Source organism: Lithobates pipiens, unplaced genomic scaffold, assembly GCF_037356315.1.
Source record: "Lithobates pipiens isolate NorthernLeopardFrog02 unplaced genomic scaffold, aLitPip1_a1.2 Scaffold_19, whole genome shotgun sequence".
NCBI lineage: Eukaryota > Metazoa > Chordata > Amphibia > Anura > Ranidae > Lithobates > Lithobates pipiens.
In genome coordinates this window covers 227998116-228014775 of record NW_027507764.1, presented here as the reverse complement: position 1 = coordinate 228014775, position 16660 = coordinate 227998116, and positions in this window count along the sequence as shown.

Here is a 16660-nt window from a genome sequence, read left to right as displayed (position 1 = left end):
TTGCCCAGTCTTTTCCTGATGGTGGAGGCATGAACGCTGACCTTAACTGAGGCAAGTGAGGCCTGCAGTTCCTTGGACGTTGTTGTGGGGTCTTTTGTGACCTCTTGGATGAGTCGTCGCTGCGCTCTTGGGGTAATTTTGGGCGGCCGGCCACTCCTGGGAAGGTTCACCACTGTTCCATGTCTTCGCCATTTGTGGATAATGGCTCTCACTGTGGTTCGCTGGATTCCCAAAGCTTTGGAAATGGCTTTATAACCCTTTCCAGACTGATAGATCTCAATTACTTTCTTTCTCAATTGTTCCTGAATTTCTTTGGGTCTCGGCATGATGTGTAGCTTTTAAGGATCTTCTGGTGGACCTTACTGTGTCAAGCAGCTCCTATTTAAGTGATGCCTTGATTGTGAACAGGTGTGGCAATAATCAGGCCTGGGTGTGGCTAGAGAAATTGAACTCAGGTGGGGACAACCACAGTTATAGTATGTTTTAACAAGGGGGGCAATCACTTTTTCACACAGGGCCATGATGGTTTGGATTTTTTTTCACCTTTAATAATAAACACCTTCATTTACAAATTGCATTTTGTGTTTACTTGTGTTGTCCTTGACTATTGTTTAAATTGGTTTGATGTTCCGAAACACTTAAGTGTGACAAACATGCAAAGGAACAGGAAATGAGGAAGGGGGCAAACACTTTTTCACACCACTGTATATAGTAGGTGATACCTGCCCTGCACACTATACATTTGTATTCCTTGGCTACTATGGTGTTGCCCTGTTCGATCTCTCTCTATGAACATGGGTGGTGTACACTGGATAATATAGCACAAACGGTATGTTTGGCTTTTACTTTCACACTTGTTTCACTTATATCCTTTTTACCCTATTTTTTGTGGTGGTTTGCCCTTTTCCACATTTCTTTTTCCTTTTCTTCCCAATTTGGTCACATTTCTTTGGTAATTTTTTCTTGCGTAGGACACCTTAGGATGCACAATTAAACATTTCCTTTTTATAGACTCTTTTTACAGCCCCTATACACAGTCTATTTTCCATCCCTTTTCACCTATATATCGCTCTTTAGGTGTGTATAGGTTAATGTCTCATCTCACTTTAACTCTCATATCATATATATCTGTTTAAATTTGAAGAGTCCTTTACAACCCCCCGCATCTGCCGTGGGAGGAAACCGATGGGTCCTGTGATCTACTGCTTCCTCCTTTGTGGGTGAGCTGATCCCCTCGCTATTTAAATTACTGTAACTCTTCTGTTATGTCATTATATGATTCGCTGCTATTTGATTATTTGCAAATATTTTTATTTACTCTGTAGATTATCCTCCTGAAGAAGCGGTTCGCCGCGAAACCGGTAGAGGAAACGTTTCTGTACCCCTCTTCAATAGAAACCTTACGGGCTTACCCGTCGGTAGTTTATTAAATTGTGGTGTATATGATTTTAGCAATATGAAAGTTTTGATGGATTTCATTTTTTTGTCCTTATTAAATTACTTGTAATTTTTTTATAACAAAGTCTTTTATGATTTATTTAGTACCGCAATAGTCCCCTCAACAAACATTTTTGGGTGTGGATATCAAGGGAGCAGCCTCAGCAACTGCCCCAATATCCTTAGAATTCCCAATTCTTGACAATTATCAATTGGGATGATGGTACTGTTATATGTATTACGTATATTTTGTATTCGAGGCTATACTCAGTCTATGGCTATATTCATGGGGTGGATAATACACCCAGGGTGGATAACACACCCGTTTTTTAGAGGCACCAACCTCTGAACAGCAACAGTGGTGGGTGTCTCTTTTGAGTGCCTCTATTTTTTGTATCTAGATATACATTACTTTACTTTATTTATTTTTTCACCACGATAGCTAGTGGGATTGTCATTCCTTATGCTGTTGGTGACACTGAAGTATGGTTGTTCCCATGCTTTGTTTATTACATTATTACCTTGATTATACGATGTTTGTAGTATTATTGTTTATATATTATTTTTGTATTTTGTGAATAGTGTTGCTGTAAAGGAGATCCGCTCCCCCCGGGGGGAAGCTTGGGTCTTTTCTTGGATCCTTTGTTGTGTTCTCCTGTCTGGCAGATGTGCGCTCGCCCTGGTGGGTCCCTTATTTTGGGTCCTTCTTGTGCTGGATGCGCCCGGACCTTTTGGTCCATGGGCCCCTCCGGCGCGCACATGCGCTGTGCGCACATCCATGCACAGTGCGTCTGCATCAGCGTGCGCGATGGTTGCATGGCCGTGCGAGTGCGCGGTGTGGGTGGGCGGACCCCCGTGACATCAGACGCCGCCGTTTAGCGGCGTACGCTGATGCCGGAAGGGTTGGGGGCTTAAATAGTGGTCTGTGTTAGACCACTGTTGAGCAGTTTTCAGGACTCCACATGCCGGGTTGCGCTGTTGGACATGTTTATACAGGTTGGAGTGTTGCTGTTTTTGTGCCCGATGACTGGGACCTCTAGTACCCTAGGTCTCCTGGTCTTATCTTACTTTATGCCTTTTTTCATATGTGCTTAACCACTTTCAGACCGGACCATTTTGCTGGTAAATGACCAGAGGTCTTTTTACACTTTGGCACTGCGCTGCTTTAACTGGTAATTGCGCGGTCATGCAATGTTGTACCCAAACAAAATTTGCGTCCTTTTCTTCCCACAAATAGAGCTTTCTTTTGATGGTATTTGATTGCCTCTGCGATTTTTATTTTTTGCGATATAAACGTAAAAAGACCGCAAATTTTGAAAAAAAATGATATTTTCTACTTTTTGTTATTAGAAAAATCCAATAAACTCAATTTTAGTCATACATTTAGGCCAAAATGTATTCAGCCACATGTCTTTGGTAAAAAAAAAGTCAATAATTGTATATTTATTGGTTTGCGCAAAAGTTGTCACATCTACAAACTAAGGTACGTTTTCTGGAATTTACACAGCTTTTAGTTTACGACTGCCTATCTCATTTCTTGAGGTGCTAAATTGGCAGGGCAGTACAAAACCCCCCCAAATGACCCCATTTTGGAAAGTAGACCCCCTAAGGAAATTGATAAGAGGCATGTTGAGCCCATTGAATATTTTATTTTTTTGCCTCAAGCGATTGAATAATGACAAAAAAAATTTTTTTTTTTTTTTTTTTTACACAAAGTTGTCACTAAATGATATATTGCTCACACATGCTATGGGCATATGTGAAATGACACCCCAAAATAAATTCTGCTGCTTCTCCTGAGTACGGGGATACCACACATGTGGGACTTTTTGGGAGCCTAGCCGCGTACGGGGCCCCGAAAACCAAGCACCGCCTTCAGGCTTTCTAAGGGCGTAAATTTTTGAGTTCACTTCTCACTACCTATTACAGTTTTGAAGGCCATAAAATGCCAAGATGGCACAAAACCCCCACAAATGACCCCATTTTAGAAAGTAGACACCCCAAGCTATTTGCTGAGAGGCATGTTGAGTTCATGGAATATTTTATATTTTGCCACAAGTTGCGGGAAAATTACAAACTTTTTTTTTTTTTTTTTTTTTCACAAAGTTGTCACTAAATGATATATTGCTCATGCATGCCATGGGCATATGTGAAATGACACCCCAAAATAAATTCTGCTGCTTCTCCTGAGTACGGGGATACCACATATGTGGGACTTTTTGGGAGCCTAGCCGCGTACGGGGCCCCGAAAACCAAGCACCGCCTTCAGGCTTTCTAAGGGCGTAAATTTTTGAGTTCACTTCTCACTACCTATTACAGTTTTGAAGGCCATAAAATGCCAAGATGGCACAAAACCCCCACAAATGACCCCATTTTAGAAAGTAGACACCCCAAGCTATTTGCTGAGAGGCATGTTGAGTCCATGGAATATTTTATATTTTGCCACAAGTTGCGGGAAAATTACAAACTTTTTTTTTTTTTTTTCACAAAGTTGTCACTAAATGATATATTGCTCACGCATGCCATGGGCATATGTGAAATGACACCCCAAAATAAATTCTGCTGCTTCTCCTGAGTACGGGGATACCACATATGTGGGACTTTTTGGGAGCCTAGCCGCGTACGGGGCCCCGAAAACCAAGCACCGCCTTCAGGCTTTCTAAGGGCGTTACAGTTTTGAAGGCCATAAAATGCCAAGATGGCACAAACCCCCCCCAAATGACCCCATTTTGGAAAGTAGACACCCCTAAATTTAGGGGTACACTAGTGAGACTAGGTAATAAATGGCGGGTGCCCTGAAACTATAAAAAAATAACTAACCAACCAGCGTCACCTGTAACAGTTATATGGTGATCACTGGTGAAAGGGTTAACTAGGGGGCAATCAGGGGGCTTTATGCGGTAGTATATGGGGGTCCCTGGCGCTATAAAAAGCTGCGGCGAACCTAAATACCTACCTGCCTAACTAGCGTCACCTGTGACACTAATACAGCGATCAGAAAAACGATCGCTTATTAGGCTGGGTTCACACTGGAGCGATGCGGGAACGCCACGAATGCGCGGCGGGTTCCCGCATCGCATGCCTCCCGGCGGCAGTTCACACTGCCCTATGCGAACTGCTGGGAGTGTCAGTGAAATGTTAATGACACCCCCAGATCAGTTCGCATATCGCAGTGCGATCTGCAAACTTGGATCGCATGGTGTGAACACCCATGCGATCCGATTCTGCTGCGGACCAAAAAAAGGGTCCCGTGCGAGTTTGCGGCGGGTGCGGCGGGTGCGACACGAATTCAGCCATACTATCTGTATAGCTGAACTCGAATCGCACAGAGATCGGATGTGATTTGCACTGCAGTGCGGTGCGAATCACATCCGTTCTCATAAACCGCTGCAATGTGAACCCAGCCTTAGTGACACTGGCGACGGGGGGTGATCACGGGGTTAAACCTTTATTGGGGGGGTTAGGGGGGTACCTTAGAACTAAAGGGGGCTAACCCTAACTGCCCTAACAGTTATTAGTCACAAATGACACCCGCCGGGTGATCAGGGGGTTAAACCTTTATTAGGTAATAAATGGCGGGTGCCCTGAAACTATAAAAAAATAACTAACCAACCAGCGTCACCTGTAACAGTTATATGGTGATCACTGGTGAAAGGGTTAACTAGGGGGCAATCAGGGGGCTTTATGCGGTAGTATATGGGGGTCCCTGGCGCTATAAAAAGCTGCGGCGAACCTAAATACCTACCTGCCTAACTAGCGTCACCTGTGACACTAATACGGCGATCAGAAAAATGATCGCTTATTAGGCTGGGTTCACACTGGAGCGATGCGGAAACGCCGCGAATCCGCGGCGGGTTCCCGCATCGCATGCCTCCCGGCGGCAGTTCACACTGCCCTATGCGGACTGCTGGGAGTGTCAGTGAAATGTTACTGACACCCCCAGATCAGTTCGCATATCGCAGTGCGATCTGCAAACTCGGATCGCATGGTGTGAACACCCATGCGATCCGATTCTGCTGCGGGCCAAAAAAAGGGTCCCGTGCGAATTTGCGGCGGGTGCGGCGGGTGCGGCGAATGGCTGAACTCGAATCGCACAGAGATCGGATGTGATTTGCACTGCAGTGCGGTGCGAATCACATTCGTTCTCATAAACCGCTGCAATGTGAACCCAGCCTTAGTGACACTGGCGACGGGGGGTGATCACGGGGTTAAACCTTTATTGGGGGGGTTAGGGGGGTACATTAGAACTAAAGGGGGCTAACCCTAACTGCCCTAACAGTTATTACAGTCACAAATGACACCAATGCAAAAAAAAAATAAAAATGACATTGGTGTCACTGTGACTGGGGGGCAGGGGTAATTGGGGGGGTGATCGGGGGGTAAAGGGGGGGTGTGAGTGTGCCTGGCATGTTCTACTGTGTGTGTAGAGTGTTGGTGCAACTCACCGATCCGCTCTCCTCCGTGTCGGAACGAAAAATACCGACACGGAGGAGAGAATACATCACTTCCTCTCCTGTGTTTACATTACAGGAGAGGAAGTGATGTCACGGGGGATTCCTATTCGTCGGGAGCGATCGCGTGGGGGTGACCATGAATGAATGGCTGCCCCCTCGTCCCGGATCGCTCCCGGATGAAAACCGACCGCCGCAGGCACCGGGCGGGGGCCCGATCGGGCCCCCGACCCGCGGGAGGCAAGGGACGTACATGTACGCCAATATGCCTGCCCGTGCCATGCTGTCGACGTACATCGTCGTGCGGCGGTCGGCAACTGGTTAAAGTGATTGCTCTGTGTGTACCCCCACAGATGGCGATCAATACCCAGGTTCATGTTTGTTTCCTGGCTAATGAATTACCATATTAATTATCATGATTACCTGGTGTGCTAACCTGCAATACACCTGTGGTGTCCATCTACAACAGCAACCTGTGCATACATGCTTACCAGTTCCTCCCTTTGGGGAGTGTATTATATATATAGTAGGTGATACCTGCCCTGCACACTATACATTTGTATTCCTTGGCTACTATGGTGTTGCCCTGTTCGATCTCTCTCTATGAACATGGGTGGTGTACACTGGATAATATAGCACAAACGGTATGTTTGGCTTTTACTTTCACACTTGTTTCACTTATATCCTTTTTACCCTATTTTTTGTGGTGGTTTGCCCTTTTCCACATTTCTTTTTCCTTTTCTTCCCAATTTGGTCACATTTCTTTGGTAATTTTTTCTTGCGTAGGACACCTTAGGATGCACAATTAAACATTTCCTTTTCTCCAGTCATCTTCCAGGACGGCACACCTGAGAGATGACTGGTCCACCTGACAGGAAACACAATCAACAACAAGTTTAAAAGTCCCCACCCCTCCCTCAGACCCTCAGTTCTTGATTGTGTTTCCCACAGATGACAGCGAAACCAAGTTTCTCCTTTTATTTTTTTATGGAGAGGTCTGGGACCTCGCTTTTTCCTAGAGAGGATTATCCTTGTTTGTGGGGCTCAGCGGACAGGGTCTGCCTTTCTCCCTTGCAACCCCCAGAGACACCTGGGGGAGATAGTCCTCGCTTAAGGTCTCCTTTAGGAGCCCTGTTTGCAGCTTCGTGGGACAGGGGAGTTGTCCTAAACGTGCTGCTCCCCATTTGTGTTTGCCTACCTTGAGCGACTGTTCGTTGGTGGTAAGCTGCATTCCTCCAGTGCTGAACGCGGTGGCGTGCGTTCCAGCTCTACGGCGCAGGTCCGGAAGTCCGGATGCATCACTTCCGGCCATCGGATTTCTGGATGGAGGCTGGGAGGTCTGGACGCATTGGCGTGCGTTCCAACTGCACAGCGCAGGTCCGGAAGAGGCCGTACGTCACTTCCGGCCGACGGACCTCCTAAAGATGGCGCCGACCGGCGGGAATATTCAAACAGCAGAGGCTGCAGTGAAGCACCCCGGCTACTGTTTGTGAAAACGCCGTTTACCTTGCAGCACTTTCAAAGGCAAACAGGGGAACGCTCAGGACTGTGCCTTAACCCAGCGATTCTGCAGGGCAGCTAAAATCGTCATGGAACTGGAAGGTCCGTCTGAGCAGACAGCTATTGAGGTCGCCACAGGGGGTGAGTGATCCAGCTGTGTTTTGAGGGGCGGGGTACTCTGAGGTAGACTCCCCTTGGCCCTTTTAGACTTGAGTAGCTAATTGTTAAATTCCTATTTTCCAGGGACTGAAGGCTCTGCCCAGGGGTCAGCCTGTAGGTCTATAGGAAAGGCTACTTCAAAGTCCAAACGCTGTGGTTATTGTAATGCTAAATTAGCACAGGACCACAGCAAACCTTTCTGCGATAGGTATATCTTTAAACTCGCAGGCAGGGAGACCGCTCAGGTCGTGAAGGAAGGTAGGGCTTTACAGTCTGAAATGTTAGCCACCCTTCAATCTTTTCAAACTACTCTAGTGAAGAGCAGGATGAGAGTCCCTCTGAGAGAGAGATTCCTCACCCACAAGAAAATTTTTCCACATCCTATACGGAGAGCCAGGGCCAGGCCTCCCTATTGTCTGAGTGGAGGAAGGTCAGGTCCCAGAAGTTACTTCTGGGGAGGATGCGGACCAGGATAGCCAGGGGGAGGCAAAACCTGGGGGTTTTTTGTTCCCAAGTGAGGACATGGAGGGTCTTTTAAAGGCCATTTACACCTCGGAGGATATCCAGGTCCCCTCTGCCCAAGTTTTAGCACAGGACAGGGTGTATAGGGGCCTAGGAAGGTTGCAGGCCAGAACCTTTCCCATCCACCAGTCTCTGAAGGAGATAGTCCTCAGAGAGTGGAAGGAACCTGAACGTAAGCTTCTCAGACTGTAAGCTTGGAAAAGAAGGTGTCCCTTTAAGTGTGAGGAGGAGGAAAGATTTTTTAAAAAACCCCTCGTTTGGGTAGCCCTGGCACAGGTGTCCAAGAGGTCGGATTTATCCTTTGAAGATTCTGGAAATATCCAAGATCAGATGGATAAGAAATCTGAGACTTTACTAAAAGGGGCCTGGGAGGCGAATGCGGCAGCAATGGCGCCGGCCCTAGTTTCCGCCTGAGTAGCCAGAAATACAGACACCTGGCTTGGCAAATCAATAGATCACGTCTCCCGGGGTGAGGAGACTAAAGATATTTTAGAATCACTGGAGGTAATCAGTCGAGAGGTAGCGTATGTGGCAGATGCAGCGGTGGAGACTGTTAGGACCACAGCTAAGACAGCAGCACTCTTAAACTCCGCCAGGAGGGCCCTATGGGTAAAGACCTGGGATGGAGATTTCACTTCCAAATCCCGTTTGTGTGGCATTCCCTTTGAGGGTTCCCTGTTGTTTGGGTCAGGCTTGGATCAGGTTTTGTCCCGATCTACTGAAAAGGGAAAGAAGTTCCCGGTAAAACCCAAGAGGGAAAGGGGTAAGAAATTTTTTCGAGGCCCCCACTCAAGGACTCATCATAAAGGGAAAGTTGAACAAAGGAAGAGGTGGAAAAGGAAAGGATAAGAGTACAATTCTTTTTTCCAGTTCCGGAACCTCTCAGAAAGAGGGTAAATGCGCCACCATAGGAGTGGGCGCAAGACTCAGCAACTTCCTTCCCCATTGGAAAAGGATTACGCAGAGTCCATATATTTTAAATCTCTTAGAAGTAGGGTACAGACTGGAATTCCAAAGTCTTCCCCCTCAGAATTTTCTAATTACCTTTCCTCCCAGGGACCCAGCCAGGGCAGCGGGTTTACTGGAAAATTTAAAGGAGCTGGCAGAGCAAGGAACCATTGCTCCAGTACCAGCCAGTCAATTAGCCCAGGGTTTTTACTCACACGTATTTGTGGTTCCAAAACCCTCAGGCAGATTTCGTTTAATAATAAATCTGAGAGCACTAAACCGTTACTTACTTCAGAAGAGGTTCAGGGTGGAAAGTATTTACTCAGTAAGAAAACATCTTCAAGCAGGAGTTTTTATGGTCACTCTGGACCTGAATGACGCATATTTACATGTACCCTTTGCTCCCGAGTATCAGAGATACCTACGTTCGCAGTCCATATACAGCAGAGAGTAGAACACTGGCAGTTCAGAGCTCTTCCCTTTGGGCTGGCGGCAAGCCCAAGGTTATTCACAAAAGTGATGGCCAAGGTCGTAGCATATCTACACCTACAGGGCATAAGGTTAATACCCTACCTAGACGACTTGCTGATCTACAGTGTGGATCAGAAGCAAGCAGTGATAGACAGAGACATTGTGTTAGAGGTTCTGGAAACCTTGGGCTGGTTGGTCAGCCGGGAGAAGTCCTTACTGACACCTTCTCAGTCCAAACTATACCTAGGCTACCTGTTAGATTCACAGGCACAGAGGGTGTTCTTACCAGCGGAAAAGGTAGTGAAGGTCCAGAATGCGGTTGTCACCCTTCTCGAAAGAAGAGAAGCCTCTCTGAGATATATAATGAGACTGCTGGGCCTCATGACGGCCTGCATACCGGCAGTAACCTGATTTGGTGAAAGGTCGCCCCTGGGCCCAGGTAAACCCATTAGTCTTGACCATGGACTCCAGCGCTTGGGGCTGGGGGGCTCATCTGGTAGACCAGTATGCCCAAGGGTCTTGGAACCACAGCCAAGCCAGGGAATCCTCCAATTTCAGGGAGCTCCTGGCTGTAGGCAAGGCCCTAGACTATTTCCAACAGTAGCTGCAGGACAGAGAGGTTCAGGTCCTCTCGGACAACCAGGTCACGGTGGCATACTTAAATCACCAAGGAGGAACAAGGTCTTGCAAACTGAGGGGGTTAGCGCAGCAAATCCTTGGGGAAGCAGAAAGGAAGGTCCTTTCACTGTCAGCGGTTCATATAAAAGGCTCACTCAATCTACAGGCAGATTTCTTAAGCAGACAGCCCATCCTTCAGGGGAATGGGGATTGAGCAAAGAAATCTTCTTCCTGGTTTGCAGACATTTCGGCAAGCCAGAAATATTTATTCGCTTCCCGGAGGAATGCGAAGGTCAGTAGATTTTTCTCCCTTTACAAGGATCAAGAAGCAAAAGGGATAGACGCTCTTGTACAGGTGTGGAATTTCAGGCTGGCTTATGCCTTTCCCCCACTGGTACTCCTTCCCAGAGTCCTACAGAAGTTAACCTACTCAAGGACAGACCTGGTGCTAATAGCACCCTGGTGGCCCAAGAGGGTTTGGTTTCCCACCATTCAGAGTCTCTCGGTAGCTCCCCCGTTGCATCTGCCGGTGCAACGAGACCTGCTCAGTCAGGGTCCAGTCTTTCACCCCGACCCGGGACGTCTCTCTCTGACAGCATGGCTATTGAGAGGGAAATACTCCGTGACAGGGGCTGTTCGGAGAGAGTGATAGACACTCTTCTCCTCAGTAGGAAAGGCGTCACCAGAAAAATTTATGCAAAAGTCTGGAAAGTTTTCTCCCATTGGCTGCAGTCTAAGGAGGGGGTTCTCCAGATGATACCTACCATCCTAGACTTTCTTCAAGAGGGGGTGGACCAGGGTTTATTCAGTCAGCACCCTCAAAGTCCAGGTGGCAGCCCTGTCCGTGTTTTTTGATAGGAAGCTAGGACAGGAGCCGCTGATAAAAAGATTTTTGTTGGCCAGGGAAAGGGTAGTTCCAGTCAGGTCGGTCAGTTGCCCTCCATGGGACCTGTCCTTGGTATTAGATGCCCTAACAAGGGGGCCTTTTGAGCCAGTGGCTCAAATTTCTGTTAAACTTTTATCATTTTAAGTTGGCCTTCCTTCTGGCTATCACTACGTCCAGAAGGGTGGGTGATATACAGGCCCTTTCGATTAAAGAGCTGTTTTTTTTTTTTTTTTTTTGCGCATCCTAGAGGATAGGGTAATCCTCACTCAGGATCCTCTTTATTGGCCAAAGGTGGCTTCACTATTTCACAGGACGCAGGAGATTATTCTCCCGTCTTTTTGCCAGAATCCCAAGAATAAGGAAGAGGAAAGGTTCCATTTCTTAGATGTCAGGCGTTGTCTCCTAGCCTATTTGGAAAGAGTGAAAGACTTTAGGAGATCCAATCACTTATTGATCACCTTCTCAGGGAAGAGAAAGGGTCTACAAGCTTCTAAGACAACGATAGCTAGATGGGTTAGACAAACCATATCTATTGCTTATAGGCAGGCAGGTAAACCAGTACCAACCCGCCTTAAGGCGCATTCAACCAGATCCCTGGCGACCTCCTGGGCAGAGAGGGCAGGCGCCTCAATCGACAAGATCTGCAGAGCAGCAACATGGACGAGCCATAGAACTTTTCTGAGGCACTACAGAGTGGAGCTGTTGTCCCCTCAGGATTTGGCATTTGGCAGGAAGGTCCTACAAGCGGTTGTCCCGCCCTAAAAGTAGGCCTGAACTTCTTGCTTATCCTCTCAGGTGTGCCGTCCTGGAAGATGACTGGAGAAAATGACCAGTTACACTTACCGGTAACGTCTTTTCTAGGAAATCTTCCAGGACGGCAGGCCTACTCCCTACCCTTGTTTTATTGGTGTGGTATATTGATTCCTCACAGAATGTTCCCTCTGACACCGGTGTGGGATTTTCTTTACCCTAACTGAGGGTCTGAGGGAGGGGTGGGGACTTTTAAACTTGTTGTTGATTGTGTTTCCTGTCAGGTGGACCAGTCATCTCTCAGGTGTGCCGTCCTGGAAGATTTCCTAGAAAAGACGTTACCGGTAAGTGTAACTGGTCATTTTTATAGACTCTTTTTACAGCCCCTATACACAGTCTATTTTCCATCCCTTTTCACCTATATATCGCTCTTTAGGTGTGTATAAGTTAATGTCTCATCTCACTTTAACTCTCATATCATATATATCTGTTTAAATTTGAAGAGTCCTTTACAACCCCCCGCATCTGCCGTGGGAGGAAACCGATGGGTCCTGTGATCTACTGCTTCCTCCTTTGTGGGTGAGCTGATCCCCTCGCTATTTAAATTACTGTAACTCTTCTGTTATGTCATTATATGATTCGCTGCTATTTGATTATTTGCAAATATTTTTATTTACTCTGTAGATTATCCTCCTGAAGAAGCGGTTCGCCGCGAAACCGGTAGAGGAAACGTTTCTGTACCCCTCTTCAATAGAAACCTTACGGGCTTACCCGTCGGTAGTTTATTAAATTGTGGTGTATATGATTTTAGCAATATGAAAGTTTTGATGGATTTCATTTTTTTGTCCTTATTAAATTACTTGTAATTTTTTTATAACAAAGTCTTTTATGATTTATTTAGTACCGCAATAGTCCCCTCAACAAACATTTTTGGGTGTGGATATCAAGGGAGCAGCCTCAGCAACTGCCCCAATATCCTTAGAATTCCCAATTCTTGACAAATATGGAAAAACGGTACTGCGCGTATTAGTTACCTTCGGCTCACACGCGCCAAAAGCAAAGGTGGGATCGGGTTACCCGATATACATAAGTACTATCTAGCCTGTCACTTGACCAGGCTGGTGGACTGGAAAGTCCATAAACATGAGAAGCCATGGGTCATGTTGGAGAACTCTTTCACGAATTCATTTCTACATTTACTCCCTTGGACAAAACCCTCTCTATGGCCCCGAGACTTGGTGACGCACCCCTTTATCTACCCTACTTTAACGACTTTCAGGAAGACCATGGTACCCTTTCACTTGTCCTCTTACCCAGGTCCATTGACCCCCCTGCGGGGGAACCCTGACTTTTCCCCTGGAGACTCTGGAGCATTTCTTCAAAGGGAATGGCCTCATGAGGAAGTACTGGCTCACCAACTTTTTCACAGGGGACGCCTACGCCCCTATGAAGATTTGGTATCCTCATCACGCACTAAAACATTCCCCTTCTGGTCCTATAGGCAGCTGCGACACTTCCTCATGACGCCAGATACATCCTCACAGTGGAGCCGACAGCTTACTGCCTTCGAGTCCCTACTCACACGCTCTACTCCTCAAAGGCATCTAATATCATATATATACACCCTACTGCAGGGGACTTGTTCCACAATCGGCGGAGATGCGTCACGATTGTCCTGGGAAAGGGACCTCCAGGTGCCCCTTACGGATGATAATTGGGAAGACATATGTGAATATATTCACAAAGGCTCATTAAATGTAGCAATCCAAGAAAATTGTTACAAGATCGCAACCAAATGGTACAGGACCCCGGCCCTCCTGCACCAATTCTCTCCCACAATCTCTAACATCTGCTGGAGATGCAGGAGGGCAGTGGGCTTGATGCTCCATGTCTGGTGGGAGTGTACTTTAATCCAACAGTATTGGAGAGAGGTGCATGCCCTAACAACACGAGTCACTACACTCCCCCTAGATTTTAGCCCAGCGCAATACCTCTTACATCACTCGACCTTGCCTAAGAAACTCTATCACAAGTCACTTGCCATGCATATGGTCAATGCTGCTAGGCTCTGCATTCCGGTACACTGGCGATCGACGGACACGCCATCCATTAGAGAATGGTTAGTGAGGATCTCGAAGATCGAGGAAATGGAGGAATTGATTCATATTTCCCAAGAACGCTTGCAAAGCTTTACGGCCACCTGGGCCTGCTGGATTCATTTTAAAACCACAGAGCACTATAAATCTTATTTTACACCCCTTACCATGTTATCCGGAACCGACTAGTGGGACACCGTTCCCACAAACCCTCAGTGGGGCCCGGGACGGAGAGCGGTCCCTACTCTTTCTACACTTTTTCCTTTCTCTCATCCCCCCAGCCCCTTCCTTTCCTTACCTTTCACTATTTCTCTTACCTCCCCCTCCTGCCCATCCCTCCCTCTGTGTCGTTGCCCGTGGCTGGTCCCCTCTACACTACTGCGTTCTCTCTTCGCCCAGGCTGCGAGGTAGAGACTAACCCCTCTGGAACTGAATCTTCTATTGCTTGGGCCTGTTAGCAATGTCCCCACCGACACTGTTCCATCCGCCTTTGAGGCCTAGCCTCGGGCGGCGGCACATACTGGGAGGACTCCTTATTACTATGCTCAAATTCAAGACTAGTTGCCCTGAACAATGCCTAGTACTCTCCCAATGTTATGTCTAATTATCTAATATACTGCAAAATGTTATGTTGACTGTACTGTATGGCACACTGATCTTGTAATCTTTTCAAGAAATTAAATAAACTATTTTGTGGAAAAAAAAAGTAATAAACCAGTTAAAGTTTGCTGCAATCATCTCATTTTTAACTTTTTACAATAATTGTGTGATTACTATCTAAGTAAGTTTGGGGTAGTACAATGACCAAATAGCAGAGTCTGATAAGAATTTGCATAGAATGTATGAAGCATAGAACTGATTTAGATGAGATTTTATTTTTGCAAGTAAAGTTTTCGCCTTAAACATAATCCTGCTTCTTTAAACCCGAGAAGCTAAAATTGCTGGATTAGGGTGTAAAATTTGCTCTTAAGAAGAGTATTACTATAGTAAGGCTGACACTGCACTAATAAGTTTATTCATTCATTCATTCATCTTGGTTTATATAAAGCCTTGCCATGAATCCTTTTAAATACATGTCTTAATACCATTAAGAATTTAGGCATTAAATAGCTGGCATAAAAAAATAAAAATATTGAGGATTTTTTTTCATATAACAAATGGAATTATATCTATATTAAATAATAGTAACTAGCTGGTGAGTTAGTCAATATGTGAGAGGTGGTGCATAACCTCCCTCCTCCTAGATTGTAAACAAATGGTAGGGAAGTGGACATATATTTCTTCTGTACCATTTAAGGGATCATACACATGGCCAACATGGGGCTGTGCGGAATGCAAAGCCTGTTTAATCACTTTCTCTGGATCCATCCTTCCTTTGAAATGGATTAGATGAGGGATATGTGCAAGGGGTCATGTAAACATGCACACAGATGTATGATCCAAATGCACAGCAACTGCATTCAGAGCAAACATCAGTGCGAGCATACATTGGCTCATGTCATCCCCTTCTGGAAAACTCACCCATGTCCAGGATAAATCCAGTGCTGGCTAAAGATGCTCAATGGTCACCTATAGTGAAAGTTTGCCAAAAAAGCATTGGATTCTGAAGGAGGTGGGAGTTTCTCCTGCCCCACAAGGGATTACCCAGCATCAACATTGAACATGCATAGTTAACATCTAGAATATTTGCGAACACAATGTATTTATTTCTTTTGGTCAGCCCTGTAACTGTCTCTTCATGTATGTAGGGCAGCAGCATTTTTTTCATAGTCCAACATCTCAATAGAAACTTGTAATCTGCCACCAGTTTTTTGCCTATAAGAAAAGAGATAAGCAATGAAGCAAACAAGTTAATCTAATGCCCGTACGCACAAGCGGAATTTCCTTCGGAAAAATCTTGGATGGTTTTTCCAACGGAATTCCTCCCAAGCTTGGCATGCATACACACGGTCACACAAAAGTTTGCTGAACTTTCAACCGTCAAGAACGCTGTGATGTACAAAAATACAACGATCCGAGAAAATGAAGTTCAATGCTTCCGAGCATGCGTCGAATTGTTTCCGAGCATGCGTAGGAAATTTGCGTGTCGGAATTGGAACAGAAGATCGGAATTTCTGATCAGAACTTTTTCCCACCAAAAAATTGAGAGCATGCTCTCAATCTTTTGCTGGCGGGAATTCGGCCAGCAAAAGTCCAATGGAGCATACACGAGGTCACATTTTCTGTCCAAAAGCTCTCATCGGTCTTTTACTGGACGAATTTCCGATTATGTGTATAGAGCTTTTTGCGGTTCGCTTTAACTGACAATTGCGACGTGGCTCCCAAACAAAATTGGCGTCATTTTTTCCCACAAATAGAGCTTTCTTTTGGTGTATTTGATCACCTCTGCAGTTTTTATTTTTTGCACTATAAACAAAAATAGAGCGACAATTTTGAAAAAAAAATGCAATATTTTTTGCTATAATAAATATCCTCCTAAAATATATTTAAAAAAAACATTTTATTCCTCAGTTTAGGCCGATACGTATCCTTCTACATATTTTTGGTAAAAAAAATTGCACTAAGCATTTATTGATTGGTTCGTGCAAAAGTTATAGCGTCTACAAAATAGGGGATAGTTTTATGGCATTTTTATTGTTTTACTAGTAATGGTGGCGATCAGCGATTTTTATTGTCACTGTGACATTATGGCAGACATGTCGGACAATTTTGACACATTTTTGGGACCATTGGCTTTAATACAGCAATCAGTGCGATTAAAAATGCACTGATTACTGTAAAAATGTCACTCGCGGTGAAGGGGTGGTGAAGGGGTTAACCAC